The sequence below is a fragment of the Oryx dammah genome, unplaced genomic scaffold (genome assembly GCF_014754425.2).
Source record: "Oryx dammah isolate SB20612 unplaced genomic scaffold, SCBI_Odam_1.1 HiC_scaffold_4, whole genome shotgun sequence".
Lineage (NCBI taxonomy): Eukaryota > Metazoa > Chordata > Mammalia > Artiodactyla > Bovidae > Oryx > Oryx dammah.
Window position 1 is genome coordinate 57834769 of NW_024070188.1, and position 18352 is coordinate 57853120.

The following is an 18352-nucleotide window of genomic DNA, read 5'->3' on the forward strand; positions in this document are numbered from 1 at the left end:
GTAAGTGCTCTCACCTGTGTGGGAGGCTGTCAAATTGCAGTGAATCAGAGTTGGGTATTGGTCAGTTTCCTTTTATTTTTCATCCCCACTCTTGTCATGATAACTGTTTACTTCAAGATTTTCCTTATTGCTAAACAGCAGGCTAGAAAAATTGAGAGTCTGAACAAGACTGGGCGATGCTCAGAGAGCTTCCAAGACAGAGTGGCCAAGAGGGAGAGAAAAGCAGCAAGAACCCTGGGCGTCGCAGTGCTGGCATTTCTGATCTCCTGGCTGCCTTACTTCCTGGATTCCATCATTGATGCCTTCCTAGGTTTCATCACTCCTACATATATTTATGAAATATTGGTTTGGATTGCTTATTATAACTCAGCTATGAACCCCTTGATTTATGCTTTCTTTTATCCTTGGTTTCGAAAAGCCATCAAGCTCATTGTCACTGGCAAAGTCTTGAGAGCGAATTCCTCAACAGTAAATTTATTTTCTGGGTAAGTCCACATTTTAGATGGAGGAATTGAATATAGATTTACAGTGAACACACCATTGGGTAGAAAACTTCATCATATACATGCAAGAACTTGTAAAGTAAAATAATAAATTATGCTTCCAATATGACCTGAAGACTTAAATTCAGTTTCATCATTCTTTGGTCAATATAACACAAAAACCTGGTTGTTATGGAAACAACATGACCTTGGAGCCAGAAACGTGGCATTTTACCATTGATCTTGGGCTACTACTTGTCTCTGAACTTTGCTGTACAATCTCTAGTAATTAATCCCTTCCTTGTAGCATTCTTGAGAAAATGTAAGAGAATATATGGGGAAGGATGTAGTAGATTTTTTATTCAAAATCTTCTTTTATCATTTTATAATTGTTTAATCCCTGGTTATAGCTTCTCTTTATTCCTTTGTAATATTTTCTATTACAAAGTAAATGCATCTGTGGAATACTTAGAGAGGTCCTGGTTAAAGGAGAGCAAAGTAGGAAGTCTGCACTGTCAGGCGGTCAGATTTATGAGTTCAGAAATATGATCTCAATGTCAGGTAAAATCAATCCTGAGATAGATTTATTGACTGATATATATATATATATATATATATATATATATATATATATATGTATATGTATATGTATATGAAAAAGGCATGGCAATCCACTCCAGTATTCTTGCCTGGAGAATTCCATGGACAGAGAAGCCTGGTGGGCTATAATCTGTGGGGTCGTAAAGAGTCGGACATAACTGAGTGACTAACAGACATATATCAGTTGAATTATGTACTATGGGACAAATAATTGATGTCATAAAAAACATTCATTTGTTGAGTGAGCTTCTTCCTGGTGATCCTCTGCTCATAAAATTTCACTTGAGTTTAGAAATTTTACTAGTTAACATATGTTTAGACCATGCATAAGTTTTTAAGATTGTCACTCATATTGTACTTTATCTGAAATTAACTTACAATTTTGTTCACTTTGGCATTGTTCCAGAAATTATGTATAAGGGTTTTCATTGATACACAAGAAACCCCAATTAAAAATGTATTTAAAAAAATAGAACACTGAAGTGAAGAGGGCATAAAAGTATGACAGACAGAGGCTGATAAATACATTTTACATGACTCACAAATTTTCACGTTGGATAAAAGCCAGCCAGCTTTTCAGAAATGAAGCCCTGTTTTTGGTACAAAGATTGGAGGATGCTATACATCTGGGTTTTTGAAAGTAAATTAAAACATTTTTTACATAAATTGCTTGATTCTAACTTTCCCTGGTGGCTCAGCGGTAAAGGATCTGCCTGCCAATGCAGCTGACGTGGGTTCGATCCCTGGCTTGGGAAGTTACCCTGAAGAAGAAAATGGCAAACCACTCCAATAGTCTTGCCTGGGAAATCCCATGGACAGAGGAGCCTGGTGAGTTACAGTCCAGTGGAATTAAAAAAAAAGAGTCAGATTTGATTTAGCAACTAAAATGACAACAAAACATTTTAACTTTTGTTGTAATCAGACATCAAGATTTAAAAATTAGAGCATCATGTCTCCTGAGCAGGAGTGAATTCACATCAATATATTCTGATTTTTTTCTACTTTCTTGCTTGATAGAAATTTGTCATATATTAGCACATCATTTCTGACTATTATTAGACATATGCTTTAAATCAATAAACCTTTCCTGAGATAGTGAATTATTTCTGATTACCTTATACTATACTTGATTGAAGTTCTCTCATCTTCATTTGGTGATTAAAGATGATTTAAAGGTACTTTTACCTGCTTAGTATTTAGTTTACTCACAGTTCTTCAGTTCTGACACTGAAAATCATCAGTTTATTTTGATTTAGTGCTTTCAATATAGTAACTTTCTTTAATCCTTAATCCTATGCCACAAGCTATAGGGAGTCATACTTCCTCATTTTAAAAATGAAAAAGCTAAAATCGAAGTGTTTAAAAGTCTGTTGAATACCATAAAGCTTCTGGATTCAAATAAGCACTTCTAACATCTAGTTTAATACATTTACACTTATTTTTCCTTTTTCAGTAACCTTTTACACATGCTAGACAAATCTTTCAATTTTACCACTGTTTCCTAGAACTACATTATATTCTATTTTTAAAAATATTTCTGAACTTTCTTTATAAAAGAATACACTCTAGGCCTCATTTCTCTCTTCTATGAATTACTCTATTCATGCGGGACTTATCCACTCACCTTTGCTTCAGTGAACACTTATTGAGTGCTTCTGGTATGCAAACCTAAGAATGCTTTGTGATAGACTACTCATTCTTTGTTTGGGACCATCTTACCTGCCCTATCCAGTCTTTACAACAACACTATGTGAGAGGAAATATCATGACTATATTAAATTATTATTACTTCTAGGTCACAAATGAAGGACCTGAGGCAAAGAGAGATGAGTCTTATGCCCAAGGTGGCATATTTGTTAAACAATAGGGTCAGTGTTCATGTCCAGGGAGTCAGAAAGTGAAGGAAGTAGTAACTCTTCCTCCCCTGATGTGGCCCAGCCACTGAAATCAAATTATTGAAAGCAAGAAATGGAATATTTTCGGCCATATCAGTTAACAGAGGAGGTTATGATCATCAGCAATTGCAGCCACCACGGAGAGTGAACTGGTAACCTTGAGGGAACTCAAGAAGGAAAGAATACCTGCCATCCACGGCCACATAAATTTCTCATATATCATAGTGCTTATAGTACTGCAGACTCTATACACACTTATTTTGTGGTTCTTGGGATCATCCCTTGGACAGAACATCCCTCTGTGTCAGATTTTGGTAGGTGAATTCAGGGCCAGAAAAATTTCCTGGCCAAGAATATCACGTTAGCCAGATTTTCTTGACCATTCAATCATTGGCCCTCTGCAACAAATGTACAAAACACTAAAACTGAAGGTAACTTTGAGATGATCAATTCTGAACCATTACCTTTTACTTTTGAACAGAGAAACTCAAATTTTAATATTTTCATAACACATATGCATAATAGACATAAACTACACATACGAATGATATACAATTTGATGAGTTTTGACATTTGTAGACACCTGGAAATTCATCACCAAAATCAAGACTAAACTTATTTATTACTCCAAAAGTTTCTTCACATCTTTGGTAATGTCCTTCTTGTTTATCCCTACAAACTTAGCCCCCTTCTGTCCCCAGGTAGCCACTGATGAACTTCATGTTCAGTTCAGTTCAGTTCAGTCGCTCAGTCGTGTCCGACTCTTTGCGACCCTATGAATCGCAGCACGCCAGGCCTCCCTGTCCATCACCATCTCCCGGAGTTCACTCAGACTCACGTCCATAGAGTCCGTGATGCCATCCAGCCATCTCATCCTCTGTCGTCCCCTTCTCCTCCTGCCCCCAATTCCTCCCAGCATCAGAGTCTTTTCCAATGAGTCAACTCTTCGCATAAGGTGGCTAAAGTACTGGAGGTTCAGCTTTAGCATCATTCCCTCCAAAGAAATCCCAGGGTTGATCTCCTTCAGAATAGACTGGTTGGATCTCCTTGCAGTCCAAGGGACTCTCAAGAGTCTTCTCCAACACCACAGTTCAAAGGCATCAATTCTTCGGCACTCATCCTTCTTCACAGTCCAACTCTCACATCCATACGTGACCACAGGAAAAACCATAGCCTTGGCTAGATGGACCTTAGTTGGCAAAGTAACATCTCTGCTTTTGAATATACTGTCTAGGTTGGTCATAACTTTTCTTCCAAGGAGTAAGCGTCTTTTAATTTCATGGCTGCAGTCACCATCTGCAGTGATTTTGGAGCCCCCCAAAATAAAGTCTGACACTGTTTCTACTGCTTCCCCCTCTATTTCCCATGAAGTGATGGGAGCAGATGCCATGATCTTCGTTTTCTGAATGTTGAGCTTTAAGCCTACTTTTTCACTCTCCTCTTTCACTTTCATCAAGAGGCTTTTTAGTTCCTCTTCACTTTCTCCCATACGGGTGGTGTCATCTGCATATCTGAGGTTATTGATATATGTTACTCTACACTAATTTGTACTTTCTAGCATTTTACATAAATGCAAGCATACATTATATACACTTATTTTTGTCTGAATTATTTCACTGTGCTTAGTGATTTGGAGAATAAACCATGTCAAAGGATGAGTCAGTATCTGATTCCTTTTTCTTTGTGACTTTGTGACTGAGTAGTGTTGCACTGTGTGGGTTGGCCACAATTTTTTTATTCTTCTTATTTGTTGATTGAATTTGGGTTTGAACCATCATTTTTAAAATGCAGGCTGAAGTTTAAGTGACCTGAACAAGGCCGGATACCCAGAGTCTCATGAATTCACAGAGTGGGGCTCGCCACCACCCAGGGAATGTCAGGCTGGATCGGGTCCTGCTGGAACTGCCCAGTGGTCCACTTTCATCTGCTCCTTCCTTAGGTCTTGGCACAACCTCCTCTTGCTAAGAATTGCCCCACTTCTGGTCGCTTATTTGTGGCTTGCCTGCTTCTAATGATCCATGACCATCTATTTGTAGCTCTGTTTTATACTTATGCAAATTACATATTTGAATTATACAAGCATGTATTATATTAAGCCTAGGTCCCGGTGGCTCAGAGGTTAAAGCATCTGCCTGGAATGCGGGAGAGCCGGGTTCGATCCCTGGGTCGGGAAGATCCCCTGGAGAAGGAAATGGCAACCCACTCCATTACTCTTGCCTGGAGAATCCCATGGAGGGCGGAGCCTGGTAGGCTACAGTCCATGGCATAGCAAAGATTATAATTCAGTTTAGTAAAATATTTGTTATAATATATTGATATATTGTATAATACATAGAAATGCCTACTATAAATACATGTAACTAGAATGAATGTTCTTAATTCCAAACTAGCTTTAAAGAACTTTATAGCATTTCAATCATTATTTTAATTTGAACTAGAATGATGGTTTTAAAAATAAATTCTCTGATAACTTAAAAAAACATGACTCCACTGCCTTCTTGGCCCTAGTGTACTGATGAGGATTTTGACCCCAGTATGATATTCACATCGTTTTCATAAACCTGTTCCCTCTGGTCTCTGTCCCAAGGAACTTTTGAGAATTTCTCTTTAGACTTGTCCATATTTAGTGCCTGTGTTTATTCTGTTTTCCTTCTTTAAACTTGATAGGCACTTGCATTTCAAGTTTAGACCCTTTAGCTCAGAATAAAATGTCTCAAGCATTGTTTTATGATTTTCTTGTCCTCATTCATTTAAAAAAATTGTGTTTATTTGGCTGCATGCAGTCTTAGCTGAGGCAGGCAGGATCTTTGTTCCATGACGTGGGATCTTTTATTGCAGTGCACAGAATCCAGAGCACACAGGGTCAGTAGTTAGGGTGTGCTGGCTTAATTGCTGTGCAGCATGTGGGATCTTAGTTTCCTGACCAGGGATCAAATTCATGTCCCCTACATTGCAAGGCGGATTCTTAACCACAGGATCACCTGGAAAGTTCCCCTGTCCTAATTTTTTATTTGCTTTTTTTGGGATTAAGAATCTCTGCCATGCTTTATTAGAAAGAACATTTTTTTTCACCTTAATGGTAAACTTTTATTGTGTACAGTGTGGATTGTATTCTCTCTACCCTGCTCTTTCCATTAGTTTGCTCCAGTGAATTTTTATCTTTCAGAAATACTTCAGGGACATTTCAATGGAATTTTAGGAGGAAGTAAACACTGTGATCAGTTAATAGGGCTTATCTTCAGAGGGCATGTGCCAGTTCAGCCAGTCCATTGTGAAAACGATGAAATGTTTAAGTTCAGACCTGGCTAGCTTGGGCACAGGGAAGACAGGGATATTCTATGACATTTAGGTTGTGTTTCAACCTGGAGTCATCCAAACTGAGTTATTATCACACACAATGACTAGATAGCTCTGAGGTCTAATGCGAGCTGAGGAAGGAAGATACGTAGAGGACATTGGGAGTCTGTGGTTGGAGAAAATACAGTGACACGTCATTTCCCATTTCACTCAATTCATTCCATAAGAGGTTAACATATATTTCTGAGAAATATCCATTAAACACAAGTAGATTATGTAAAGAATCAAGTGTGATTCAATTTCACACTCACTTGTAAAAATGTTTTATATATTATTATTACATATAATTAATGTGTGTGTACTTATTATGTGTTATCAATGCAAATTGCTGTTGATTCATTGTTCAATACTTCTACCATGCTTTGTGTTTGGTTACATCTAGCCTCTAATCCAAACAGACAAGAGTACAAAGCATTTCCCTCTCACCCCTCCCATTAACAAGCTTCTGAGTTTGTGTGCTGGAAAAATCACAACTTTAATGCACCTTTCTCTTGTTTTGTTTTAATGAGGAAAGTCTCACACAATCAGTCATTGGGGAGAGAGTTTATTGAATGGATTTTTATTTTAAGAATGCCTGAGAGTTTCAAAATCTGCAAATACGGACTGAAAACTTTGGATAATGCAAGATAACCAAAAATTTGCCTCCAAATTCTGTCCTTGGTATTAGAAGGATAGAATGAGAAATATGATTACTGCCTCTGAGAAATATGATTATTATCTAACCTTATCTTTATTTGAGGCAGATCACTTTCTCAAGATGTATGAGCATAAAAGGAAGAGTCAGATACTGCAAGAATTTTAGAGGGTTTAGGAAGAGCCTCCAATTTTTACCTCACCTCAGCACAAGGCTGCTGCTGCTGCTGCTAAGTTGCTTCAGTCGTGTCCAATGCTGAGAGACCCCATAGATGGCAGCCCATCAGGCTCCCCCGTCCCTGGGATTCTCCAGGCAAGAACACTGGAGTGGGTTGCCATTTCCTTCTCCAATGCATGAAAGTGAAAAGTGAAAGTGAAGTTGCTCAGTCATGTCCGACCTTCAGCAACCCCATGGACTGCAGCCTTCCAGGCTCCTCCGTCCATGGGATTTTCCAGGCAAGAGTACTGGAGTGGGGTGCCATTGCCTTCTCCGCAGCACAAGGCTAGGTGTCCTTAATTGGCCAAACACGAGAGCAGCAAATAACCTAGGTTCCTCTAATAAGTTTTGAAGGTAGCAAAAAAGAAAACGTAAAAAAATGCAAGGCGACTCTTTTCTTTTCACAACAGACATTAGATACTGCTTTTTCTGTGAGGTTGATTTCTTGGACATATACGTCTATTGGAAGAAATTTTACTATTTTAAATATTTGGAATTGATCAGAGGATGCCCTGGTTTATTTTAAGGCTCTAAAAGGCTTACCTGCTAAAATACCACCTTTGTTATTGAGAAAACTAATGGTTCCTGGAAACTTGGGTTTCAGAAGCAATAAAATTGGTGAAAAAAATCCAAGGAAACCACAAATGCTTGCCAAATAATAACTTTGCCAGCTAAGGACTTCGCAAACAACAGCAGCAGCTGCAGGGACAGTTTTATGTTTTGGCAAAATTTCATTAAAGAGAAGTATGGTTTTTTTGCTCAGTCATGAATGACTCTTTTTGACTCCATAGACTATAACGTGCTAGGTTACTCTGTCCATGGGATTCTCCAGGCAAGAATACTGGAGTGGGTTGCCATTTTCTTCTCCAGGGGATCTTCCCGACCCAGAGATCAAACCTGGGTCTCCTGCATTGTAGGTGAATTCTTTACTATGCTTTGATATTAATACTATAGGAAACATATCGTTTATCTCTTTGCTCTTGTTTTTCTCCTTTTCCTCTGATCGATGAGGAGTTGGCCATAAATCAGCACTGATTCCCAGACTGGCTTTTCAATATAACTGAATTAAGATTAAAAGAAAAGATTGAAATGAATAAATATTGAGAAATAACTTTACAAACATGTTTTCTTCTATGTAGGTTCTCTGCACCATTTAGGAACCTGGTTGTCACCTGAGGACTTTGCTTTCCAGCAGCAGAGCAATGAGGGGGCATCCTCCATGTTCCTCGTCTTCCCTCAAACCCTCAAGGTCATCAGATTGTACCAGTCTTGCCTCTCTCCAATACTGTCAACTGGCACAGGGTCCTTCTTCCTTCTTGCATCTTAATATTAATACCCAGCACTCTGTCATTCTCTCCAGAACTAGTCTCAATATATATAGATCTTAAACATTTAAAGTGTGAACATGTGCTAGTTAAGTACTATGTCATGTGCTTTAGAAATAGTAACCCCAATAGTTGTCATAATAACCTTCTGTTGAAGGGAATATTATTATCCCAATTTCACAGCTGAAAACCCAGGTCATTGGTCAGTTACAAAGTTGGGGAGAGCCTGGATTCAACCCTAGGCAACTGGATCCAGAGTCCATGCCTTTTTAAAAACATTATTTATATTTATTCATTTATTTTAGGCTCTGCTGGGTCTTCATCGCTGTGTGGGCTTCTCTCTAGCTGTAGCAAGCTGCGGCTACTCTCTTGTGGTTCGAGGGCTTCTCATTGCGGTGTCTTCTGCTGTTAAGGAACATGGGCTTTAGACTTGGGAGCTTCAGTAGTTGCATCGCAGGAGCTCAGTAGGTGTAGTTCCCATGATCTAGAGTACAGGCTCAATAGCGGTGGCACACGGGCTCAGTGGCCCCTAGGTTTGTGGGATCTTCCTGGATCGGGGATCGAAACTGCGTCCCCTGCACTGGCAGGCAAATTCCTCACACTGAACAATCACTGGAAGACCCCAGAGTCCATGCTCTTGATCAAGTGCTAATCTGCCTCTAACAGTTTCTAGATATTCTCTTCTTCTAGGATATCACCTCCAATCTACCTCTGTCTTTACTTAGGACTTGTCATTTACCAGCTACAATCTTTTATCTAAAACTCCCAGGACTTCTAGTAATCAAAATATTTTTTTTTCTTTTTTATTTAAAAGGCACATGCATTAAATATTTGGAATAAACCAATGAAGTGTGTGAAGCATTTGTCATCAACACATTATGATTTCTGCACCAATAATCAGATATGCAACACAATATCTGCATGAATATTCAGATAGACTGATTAAAAAGTAAACATTAGAAATAGCCTTATGTCAGTGTTTATCACCAAATTAATTAGACATAAACTTACAATGTTATCGATTTTAGAGTTTTAGAATGTGGACTTGTACTAAAACCTGAAATCCGTCCAGTTTAGGTATATTATCACCAACACCAGCCTTTCAGGCTCACTTGCTCTAGAATGCCGAATGCAAGTCACCTTTCACCTCTTGCTTGCTGGAATTCATTACTATTCTCCTCACCCACCTTAAATGTCAGCACCATCATTCTTAGTCCTTAGAAGTGAAGTTGTTATTGGAAGTAAAGATCCCACCCTTGTTTCATTATTTTTGTCAATGCTTATTATATTTCTAACTCTTATATACTATACTAACCTATACTATTCTATGTTATTGGTAACATAACATAGTAATTCAGTTTAAGCACAAGTTAAATACTTTCCTACCTTACCTCTAGTCATACAACTCTTTATGGTGGGTATTATTACTCCCAAGTCACAGCTGAGCAATCTGATGCCAGGAGAGTTCAGGTGAGTGTTCCAAGATCACATACCCAGACATTTTCTGATTCAAAGCTCTCTACAATCATTCCCTAGGGACATTGTCTTCCTAGCTTAGATGGTTTCCCCATATAGCTTATACCAAACACATGTATTGTAGCTCTTACTTTTTAGAAATGACAAAAAGAATAGAAATCAAACACAATGAGAGAAGAATTACAGAAGTTCTCTTCAAATAATAATGCAATTGGTAATAAAGCTCTCCACAGTATAAGGAGCTGTACTCACTGGTTTCATTTCAAACAGTTGTCCACTCTTACTAAGTTGCTCATCACCTCTCTGGCCTTGACTGACTTATTGGTGGAGGTGGTTCTGACATTCAGCATAGTGAGGAGAATGAAACGAGCATGGGGTTTGGACTGAACCTGAATTCCTCTTTCCTCTCTGTCACTGAAATTAACTTGTCTAGTTTCAAAATGGGCTGGATATTGAAGTGGGCGAGGATGTGCTTCCACGGGGGAGGCTGCACATGGGAAATTTCTGTACCTTCTGCACAATTTCGTTTTGAACCAGAAACTGAAGTGAAAGGGAAATTCGCTCAGTTGTGTCAGACTCCTTGCATCCCCGCAGACTGTAGCCCGCCAGGCTCCTCTGTCCATGGAATTCTCCAAGCAAGAATACTGGCGTGAGTAGCCGTTCCATTCTCCAGGGGATCTTCCCAACCCAGGTATCAAACCCAGGTCTCCTGCATTGAAGGCAGATTCTTTACCATCTGAGCCACCAGGGAAACCCCGAGAATACTGGAGTAAGCCTATTCTTTCTACAAGAGGTCTTCCTGATCCAGGGAAAGAATCATGGTCTCCTGCATTGCAGGCAGATTCTTTACCAGCTGAGCTACCAGGGAAGCCCCGTGTGTTGAATCTAGAACTCCTCTAAAATGTACTTTATTTTTTAAATGAGTTGAATTATACCTATAAGATAAGGTTGATGACTGCTAAAGGCTGACGATAGAAGCTCACATTATTTACAATTTGTTTTCAAAGCTCTGAAATCTGGTTTTTTGAACAAATGTGTTGATATTCATTCCTTGAATTTTTGCTGAAATTTCTTCTTCACCAAGCATTCTACCACTGAAATGGAAAGTATCCAGGAGAGTGTTTTCTTTTCTAGGACTGCTGTAACAAATGACCCCAACCTTGCTGGCTTTATTCTCTCACAGAAATGTATTCTCTCATAGTCCTGTAGACCAGAGGTCTGAAATAAAACCCTCTGATTTTAGAGGTCTTGACAGCAGGGCCATGCTCCCCTCCCGTGGCTCTGGGTAGAGTCATTCTCTGTCTCTTCGGGCTTCTGATGGCTCCAAGCATGTTTTGGCTTGGAGCAGCATCACTCCAATCTCTGGCTCCATCTTCACAAGGCCATCTTCTCTCTTCTCTCTTCTCTTTCTCAACTTCTGTCTAAGGACACTGCTCTTGGATTTAGTGCCCATCCATGTAGTACAGGATGATCTCATCTTATTAAACCCATGAAGGCATCTTTTCCAGAGAAGATCTGGCTCTGGGGGTTAGAATGTGGGCATATTCTTTGTGGGGGTGGGGTATAGCATTGAGCCCACTACCAATGGGAATGTGAAGTCTTCTGTCTGTGAGAATCTCACAGCAGCAGTATTCAGAGGATTTACACCCATTTCTCATGTGGATGGAGAGACACGGCAATCTTCTCCCAGTGACAACATCCTGAGAAGAGAAGGATCTTTTCTCTACCAGCACTGATAGTTGTAGAAGTTCAGAAAGAAGGGTGTATCTAAATACCATGGCATTTTTAAAGCTTTGCTGTAATGTAATTCATCCTTCTCAAGTTGCTCGCAATGTGTGTTTCATTTTCTGTTTCTTGGTATCCAGTTCAGATACAAAAATGATTCTTAACTGGAGAAAAAAAAGCCAAGGATTGATTCTTCCTGCTTGTAACCTGTCATATCTTTGAAACAAAAATCCAGTAATGTGGCCAAAACAGAACTGTGAATAGAGAAAAAGCTCAAGTCTAAGAAGAAAAAAGTCTTTGGCCAAATAAACATAATGATAATCTAACTTAATGTGAAGACTGTTTTGTAGAATAACTCTCTTAATAATCACTCTTGAAAATAACCTTCCAAGTTCACACCTTGCACTACAGGGATTCCATCAAGGGATTTTTAATGTATTAATACTAATCCTCAGAACTTGTGGATGTTGGCTTTTGCAGTTGCCTCCACTTGAGTTTACTTCATCACTTATTTGCTGTTGCAAAGAGATAGCTTAATCTCTGAAGTGAACTGGACAAGGCCCTTATGTGGCTAAGTGACTGACTTTGTAGATGTGATTAAGGATTTTGAGATGGCAAGATCATTTTTGACTATGCAGGTAAGCTCAATGTAATCACAAGGGTCATTAAAAATGAAAAAGGGAGATGAGGGGAGAATCAGAGTCAGAGATTTGAAGATGCTATCCTGTTTGGCGGAGAAGGCAATGGCAACCCACTCCAGTACTCTTGCCTGGAAAATCCCATGGATGGAGGAGCCTGGTAGGTTGCAGTCCGTGGGGTCTCGAAGAGTCGGACATGACTGAGTGACTTCACTTTCATTTTCACTTTTCACTTTCATGCATTGAAGAAAGAAATGGCAACCCACTCCAGTGTTCTTGCCTGGAGAATTCCAGGGGTGGGGGAGCCTGATGGTCTGCCGTCTATGGGGTCGCACAGAGTCGGACACGACTGAAGCAACTTAGCAGCAGCAGCAGCATCCTGTTTGGAGAAAGGGACTACAAGCTAAGGAATGCAGATGACCTCTAGAGCCCACGCCAGTTAGTCATGTCCAACTCTTTTTCACCCCATGGACTGGACTGTAGTTCACCAGGTTCCTCTGAGTACTAGAGTGGGTTGCCATTCTCTTCTCCAGCGGATCTTCTTGACCCAGGGATTGAACCCAGGCTTCCTGCATTGCAGGCAGAATCTTTACCATCTGAGCCACCACGGAAGCTCCTCAATTGACCTCTAGAAGTCAATAAGAGCCAGGAAGGGGAGTCAAGATGGCAGAGGAATAGGAAGGGAAGACCACTTTCTCCCTCACAAATTCCTCAAAAGATCATTTCAACGCGGAGCAAACTCCACAAAACAACCTCTGAATGCAGGCAGAGGACATCAGGCAACCAGAAAAGCAGATCATTGTCTTCAAAAACAGGTAGGAAAAAATATAAAAGACGAGAAAAGAGACAAAGGAGGTGGGGAGGGAGCTCCGTCCCGGGAAGGGAAGCCCGTCCCGGGAAGGGAAGCCCGTCCTGGGAAGGGAATTCTAAGAAGAGAGGTTTCCAAACACAAGGAAACACTCTCCCTGCCGAGTCTAAGGCGAGCCTTGGAAACACAGAGGGCAACATAACAGGAAGGAAAAACGAATAAATAATTAAAACCAACAGATTACAAGCCCAACAGTAACTCCCACAGCGGAAAAGCTGCGCAGACGCCTGCAGCCGCCACTAGCAAGTGGGGGCAGGGCAGGGAAGCGCGGGAGGCGCGGGCTGCCGTGCTCGGTAAGAAGCGGGCAGAAACTCCCCACGCGTAACCAGAGCGATCGAACAGGCTGGGGGATAGCTACCACGCGAAAAGCTGGAACATAAGACCCCGCCAGGACCGCGCACAGAACAAAGGACGGAACGGAAATAGCCGGCTGCAGACCATCCCCCACCGGGGACAGGCAGCCAGAGCTGTAAGGGCTGGAAAGGGGCAATCGCAGCCCCGGAGAGACTACCTAAAAAGCAGTAGGCAGGCTTCTTTGCTGAGACTTCAGGGGATGCAGGACAGTCACCATCCGCCTCACAAGGAGCGCCAGCAGTACACCCAGAAAACTGAGCAATAGAAACAGAGAAGGGGACAAGTCCCGGCGACCGCGCTCGCCAAGCTCCCGAGCTGCTCGGACCCGGGAGGGGCGCAGAGCGCAGTCCCAAACAAGTTTGTGCCTCTGAGGGTTACCTGGGCGCCAAAACCGAGCGGCTTGGACCGGGGAGGTGCGCGAAGCCTGGGGCCGGCCTCGGATGGTTCCTGGCTGAACTCCGTGGAGCCGGAGCGGTTTGTGCGTCGTGGGGGGAGACAGGCCCAGCGGAGTTGAGACGCTGTGTGCCCACGACAGTGCTATTTGTTTGCAGCATCCCCCCTCCCCACAGCGCGACTGAACTAGTGAGCCTAAAAAAAAAAAAAAAAAAAAAGTGTCCACCACCGCCCCCATGTGTCAGGACGGAATTCAGACCCTCAAGAGACCAGCAAACAGAAGTTAAACAGAGGGAAACGCCTTGGAAGTGACCAACACGGCCCACAACATCAGAGAAGGGCCAGATATATCTTCACAATTTTTACAATCATTTCTTTTTTTTTTTCTTTTTTTTTCTCAAACTTTTTTTTAACTGTTAAGTCTTCTATTTCTCTACTTTATATTTCTATAACTATTACTTTTCAAAAAAAAAAAAAAGACTTTTTTAAAGCAAACACCATATATAGTCTTCGCGTGGTGGTTGTTGGTATTTCTTTTTTAATCTTGGGGTTTTTTTTTTTTTTCTTATATATATATTTTTTCCTTTTTTTTTTCTTATTTCTTTTTCTTAATATTATTATTTTTTTTTATCTTTTCTCTTTTTTTCTTTCTTCCTTCTGCTTTGTCTCTTTAACATTGTATTTTTGAAAATCTAACCTCTACTCTAGGTTTTTAATCATTGCTTTTCAGTTTTTGTTGTCAATCTTATACATTTCATAACCCAATCTTACCTGACAGCGAGATTACTGGCTTGACCACTCTCTCCTCCTTTTGGACTCTCCTTTTTCTCCACCAGGTGGCCTCTGTCTCTCCCCACCCTCCTCCCATCTCTCCTATATCCAACTCTGTGATTCTCTGTGTGTTCTAGATAGTGGAGAGCACCTAAGGAACTGATTACTGGCTGGACCTGTCTCTCTCCTTTTCATTCCTCTCTCTTACCCTCCTGGCCACCTCTGTCTACTTCCTCTCTCTCCTCTTCCCTGTATAACTCCGTGAATACCTCTAAGAGGTCCAGACTATGGAGCGCACATAAGGAAGTGACTATTGACTAGCTTGCTCTCTCCTCTTTTGATCTCACCGCATCTCATCCCAGTCACCTCTAACTACCCCCTCCCTCTTCTCTTCTCCATGTAACCCAGTGAACCTCTCTGGGTGCCCCTCAATGTGGAGAAACCTTTCATCTTTAACCTAGATGCTATATCATTGGTGCTGTATACATGGAGAAGTCTAGAGACCACCGTAAAAATAAAACCGAAAACCAGAAGCAGGAGGCTTAAGTCCAAAGCTTGAGAACATCAGAGAACTCCTGAATTCAGGGAACATTAAGCAATAGGAGCTCATCAAATGCCTCCAAACCTACACTGAAACAAAGCTCCACCCAAGGGCCAACAAGTTCCAGAGCAAGACATATCACACAAATTCTCCAGCAACACAGGAACACACCCCTGAGCTTCAATATACAGGCAGTTCAAAGTTACTCCAAAACTTTAGACGTCTCATAACCCATTACTGGTCACTCCACTGCACTCCAGAGAGAAGAAACCCAGCCCCACCCACCAGACCTCCAACACAAGCTTCCCTAACCAGGAAACCTTGACAAGCCACTGATACAACCCCACCCACAGTGAGGAAGCTCCACAATAAAGAAAACTCCACAAATTACCAGAATACAAAAAGGCCATTCCAAACGCAGCAATATAACCAAGATGAAGAGACAGAGGAATACCCAACAGGTAAAGGACCAGGAGAAATGCCCAGCAAACCAGACAAAAGAGGAAGAGATAGGGAATCTACCTGAGAAAGAATTCCGAATATTGATAGTGAAAATGATCCAAAACCTTGAAGTCAAAATGGAATCACAGATAAATACCCTAGAGACAAGGATTGAGAAGATGCAAGAAAGGTTCAACAAGGACCTAGAAGAAATAAAACAGAGTCAATATACAATGAATAATGCAATAAATGAGATCAGAAACACTCTGGAGGCAACAAATAATAGAATAACGGAGGCAGAAGATAGGATTAGTGAAATAGAAGGTAGAATGGTAGAAATAAATGAATCAGAGAGGAAAAAAGAAAAACGAATTAAAAGAAATGAGGACAATCTCAGAGACCTCCAGGACAATATGAAATGCTCCAACATTCGAATTATAGGAGTCCCAGAAGAAGAAGACAAAAAGAAAGACCATGAGAAAATCCTTGAGGAGATAATAGTAGAAAACTTCCCTAAAATGGGGAAGGAAATAATCATCCAAGTCCAAGAAACCCAGAGAGTCCCAAATAGGATAAACCCAAGGCGAAACACCCCAAGACACATATTAATCAAATTAACAAAGATCAAACACAAAGAACAACTATTAAAAGCAGCAAGGGAAAAACAACAAATAACACACAAGGGGATTCCCATAAGGATAACAGCTGATCTCTCAATAGAAACTCTTCAGGCCAGGAGGGAATGGCAAGACATACTTAAAGTGATGAAAGAAAATAACCTACAGCCCAGATTACTATACCCAGCAAGGATCTCATTCAAATACGAAGGAGAAATCAAAAGCTTTACAGACAAGCAAAAGCTGAGAGAATTCAGCACCACCAAACCAGCTCTCCAACAAATTCTAAAGGATATTCTCTAGACAGGAAACACAAAAAGGGAGTATAAACCCGAACCCAAAATAATAAAATAAATGGCAACGGGATCATACTTATCAATAATTACCTTAAACGTAAATGGATTGAATGCCCCAACCAAAAGGCAAAGACTGGCCAATTGGATACAAAAACAAGAACCCTCTATATGCTGCTTACAAGAGACCCACCTCAAAACAAGGGACACATACAGACTGAAAGTGAAGGGTTGGAAAAAGATATTCCATGCAAATAGAGACCAAAAGAAAGCAGGAGTGGCAATACTCATATCCGATAAAATAGACTTTAAAACAAAGGCTGTGAAAAGAGACAAAGAAGGCCACTACATAATGATCAAAGGATCAATCCAAGAAGAAGATATAACAATTATAAATATATATGCACCCAATATAGGAGCACCGCAATATGTAGGACAAATGCTAACAAGTATGAAAGAGGAAATTAACAACAACACAATAATAGTGGGAGACTTTAATACCCCACTCACACATATGGACAGATCAACTAAACAGAAAATTAACAAAGAAACGCAAACTTTAAATGATACATTAGACCAGTTAGACCTAATTGATATCTATAGGACATTTCACCCCAAAACAATGAATTTCACCTTTTTCTCAAGTGCTCATGGAAACTTCTCAAGGATTGATCACATCCTGGGCCATAAATATAACCTTGATAAATTCAAAAAAATCGAAATCATTCCAAGCATCTTTTCTGACCATAATGTACTAAGATTAGAACTCAATTACAGGAGGAAACCTATTAAAAATTCCAACATATGGAGGCTGAACAACACGCTTCTGAATAACCAACAAATCACAGAAGAAATCAAAAAAGAAATCAAAATATGCATAGAAACTAATGAAAATGAAAACACAACAACCCAAAACCTGTGGGACACTATAAAAGCAGTGCTAAGAGGAAAGTTCATAGCAATACAGGCATACCTCAAGAAACAAGAAAAAAGTCAAATAAATAACCTAACTCTACACCTAAAGCAACTAGAAAAGGAAGAATTAGAGAACCCCAGAGTTAGCAGAAGGAAAGAAATCTTAAAAATTAGGGCAGAAATAAATGCAAAAGAAACAAAAGAGACCATAGCAAAAATCAACAAAGCCAAAAGCTGGCTCTTTGAAAGGATAAATAAAATTGACAGACCGTTAGCCAGACTCATCAAGAAGCAAAGAGAGAAAAATCAAATCAACAAAATTAGAAATGAAAATGGAGAGATCACAACAGACAACACAGAAATACAAAGGATCATAAGAGACTACTATCAGCAATTATATGCCAATAAAATGGACAACCTGGAAGAAATGGACAAATTCTTAGAAAAATACAATTTTCCAAAACTAAACCAGGAAGAAATAGACAATCTTAACAGACCCATCACAAGCACGGAAATTGAAACTGTAATCAGAAATCTTCCAGCAAACAAAAGCCCAGGTGGACTGGGTGAATTTAACTCAGATGACCATTATATCTACTACTGCAGGCAGGAATCCCTCAGAAGAAACGGAGTAGCCATAGTGGTCAACAAAAGAGTCCGAAGTGCAGTACTTGGATGCAATCTCAAAAATGACAGAATGATGTCTGTTCGTTTCCAAGGCAAACCATTCAATATCACAGTAATCCAAGTCTATGCCCCAACCAGTAACGCTGAAGAAGCTGAAGTTGAACGGTTCTATGAAGACCTACAA

General features: G+C 40.3%; 1 pseudogene; it reads left to right on the forward strand.

Moving 5' to 3' along the window:
• The first annotated feature begins 96 nt into the window (after positions 1-96).
• The window catches only part of LOC120862660, a 28105-nt pseudogene continuing 9849 nt past the window's right edge, over positions 97-18352 (forward strand).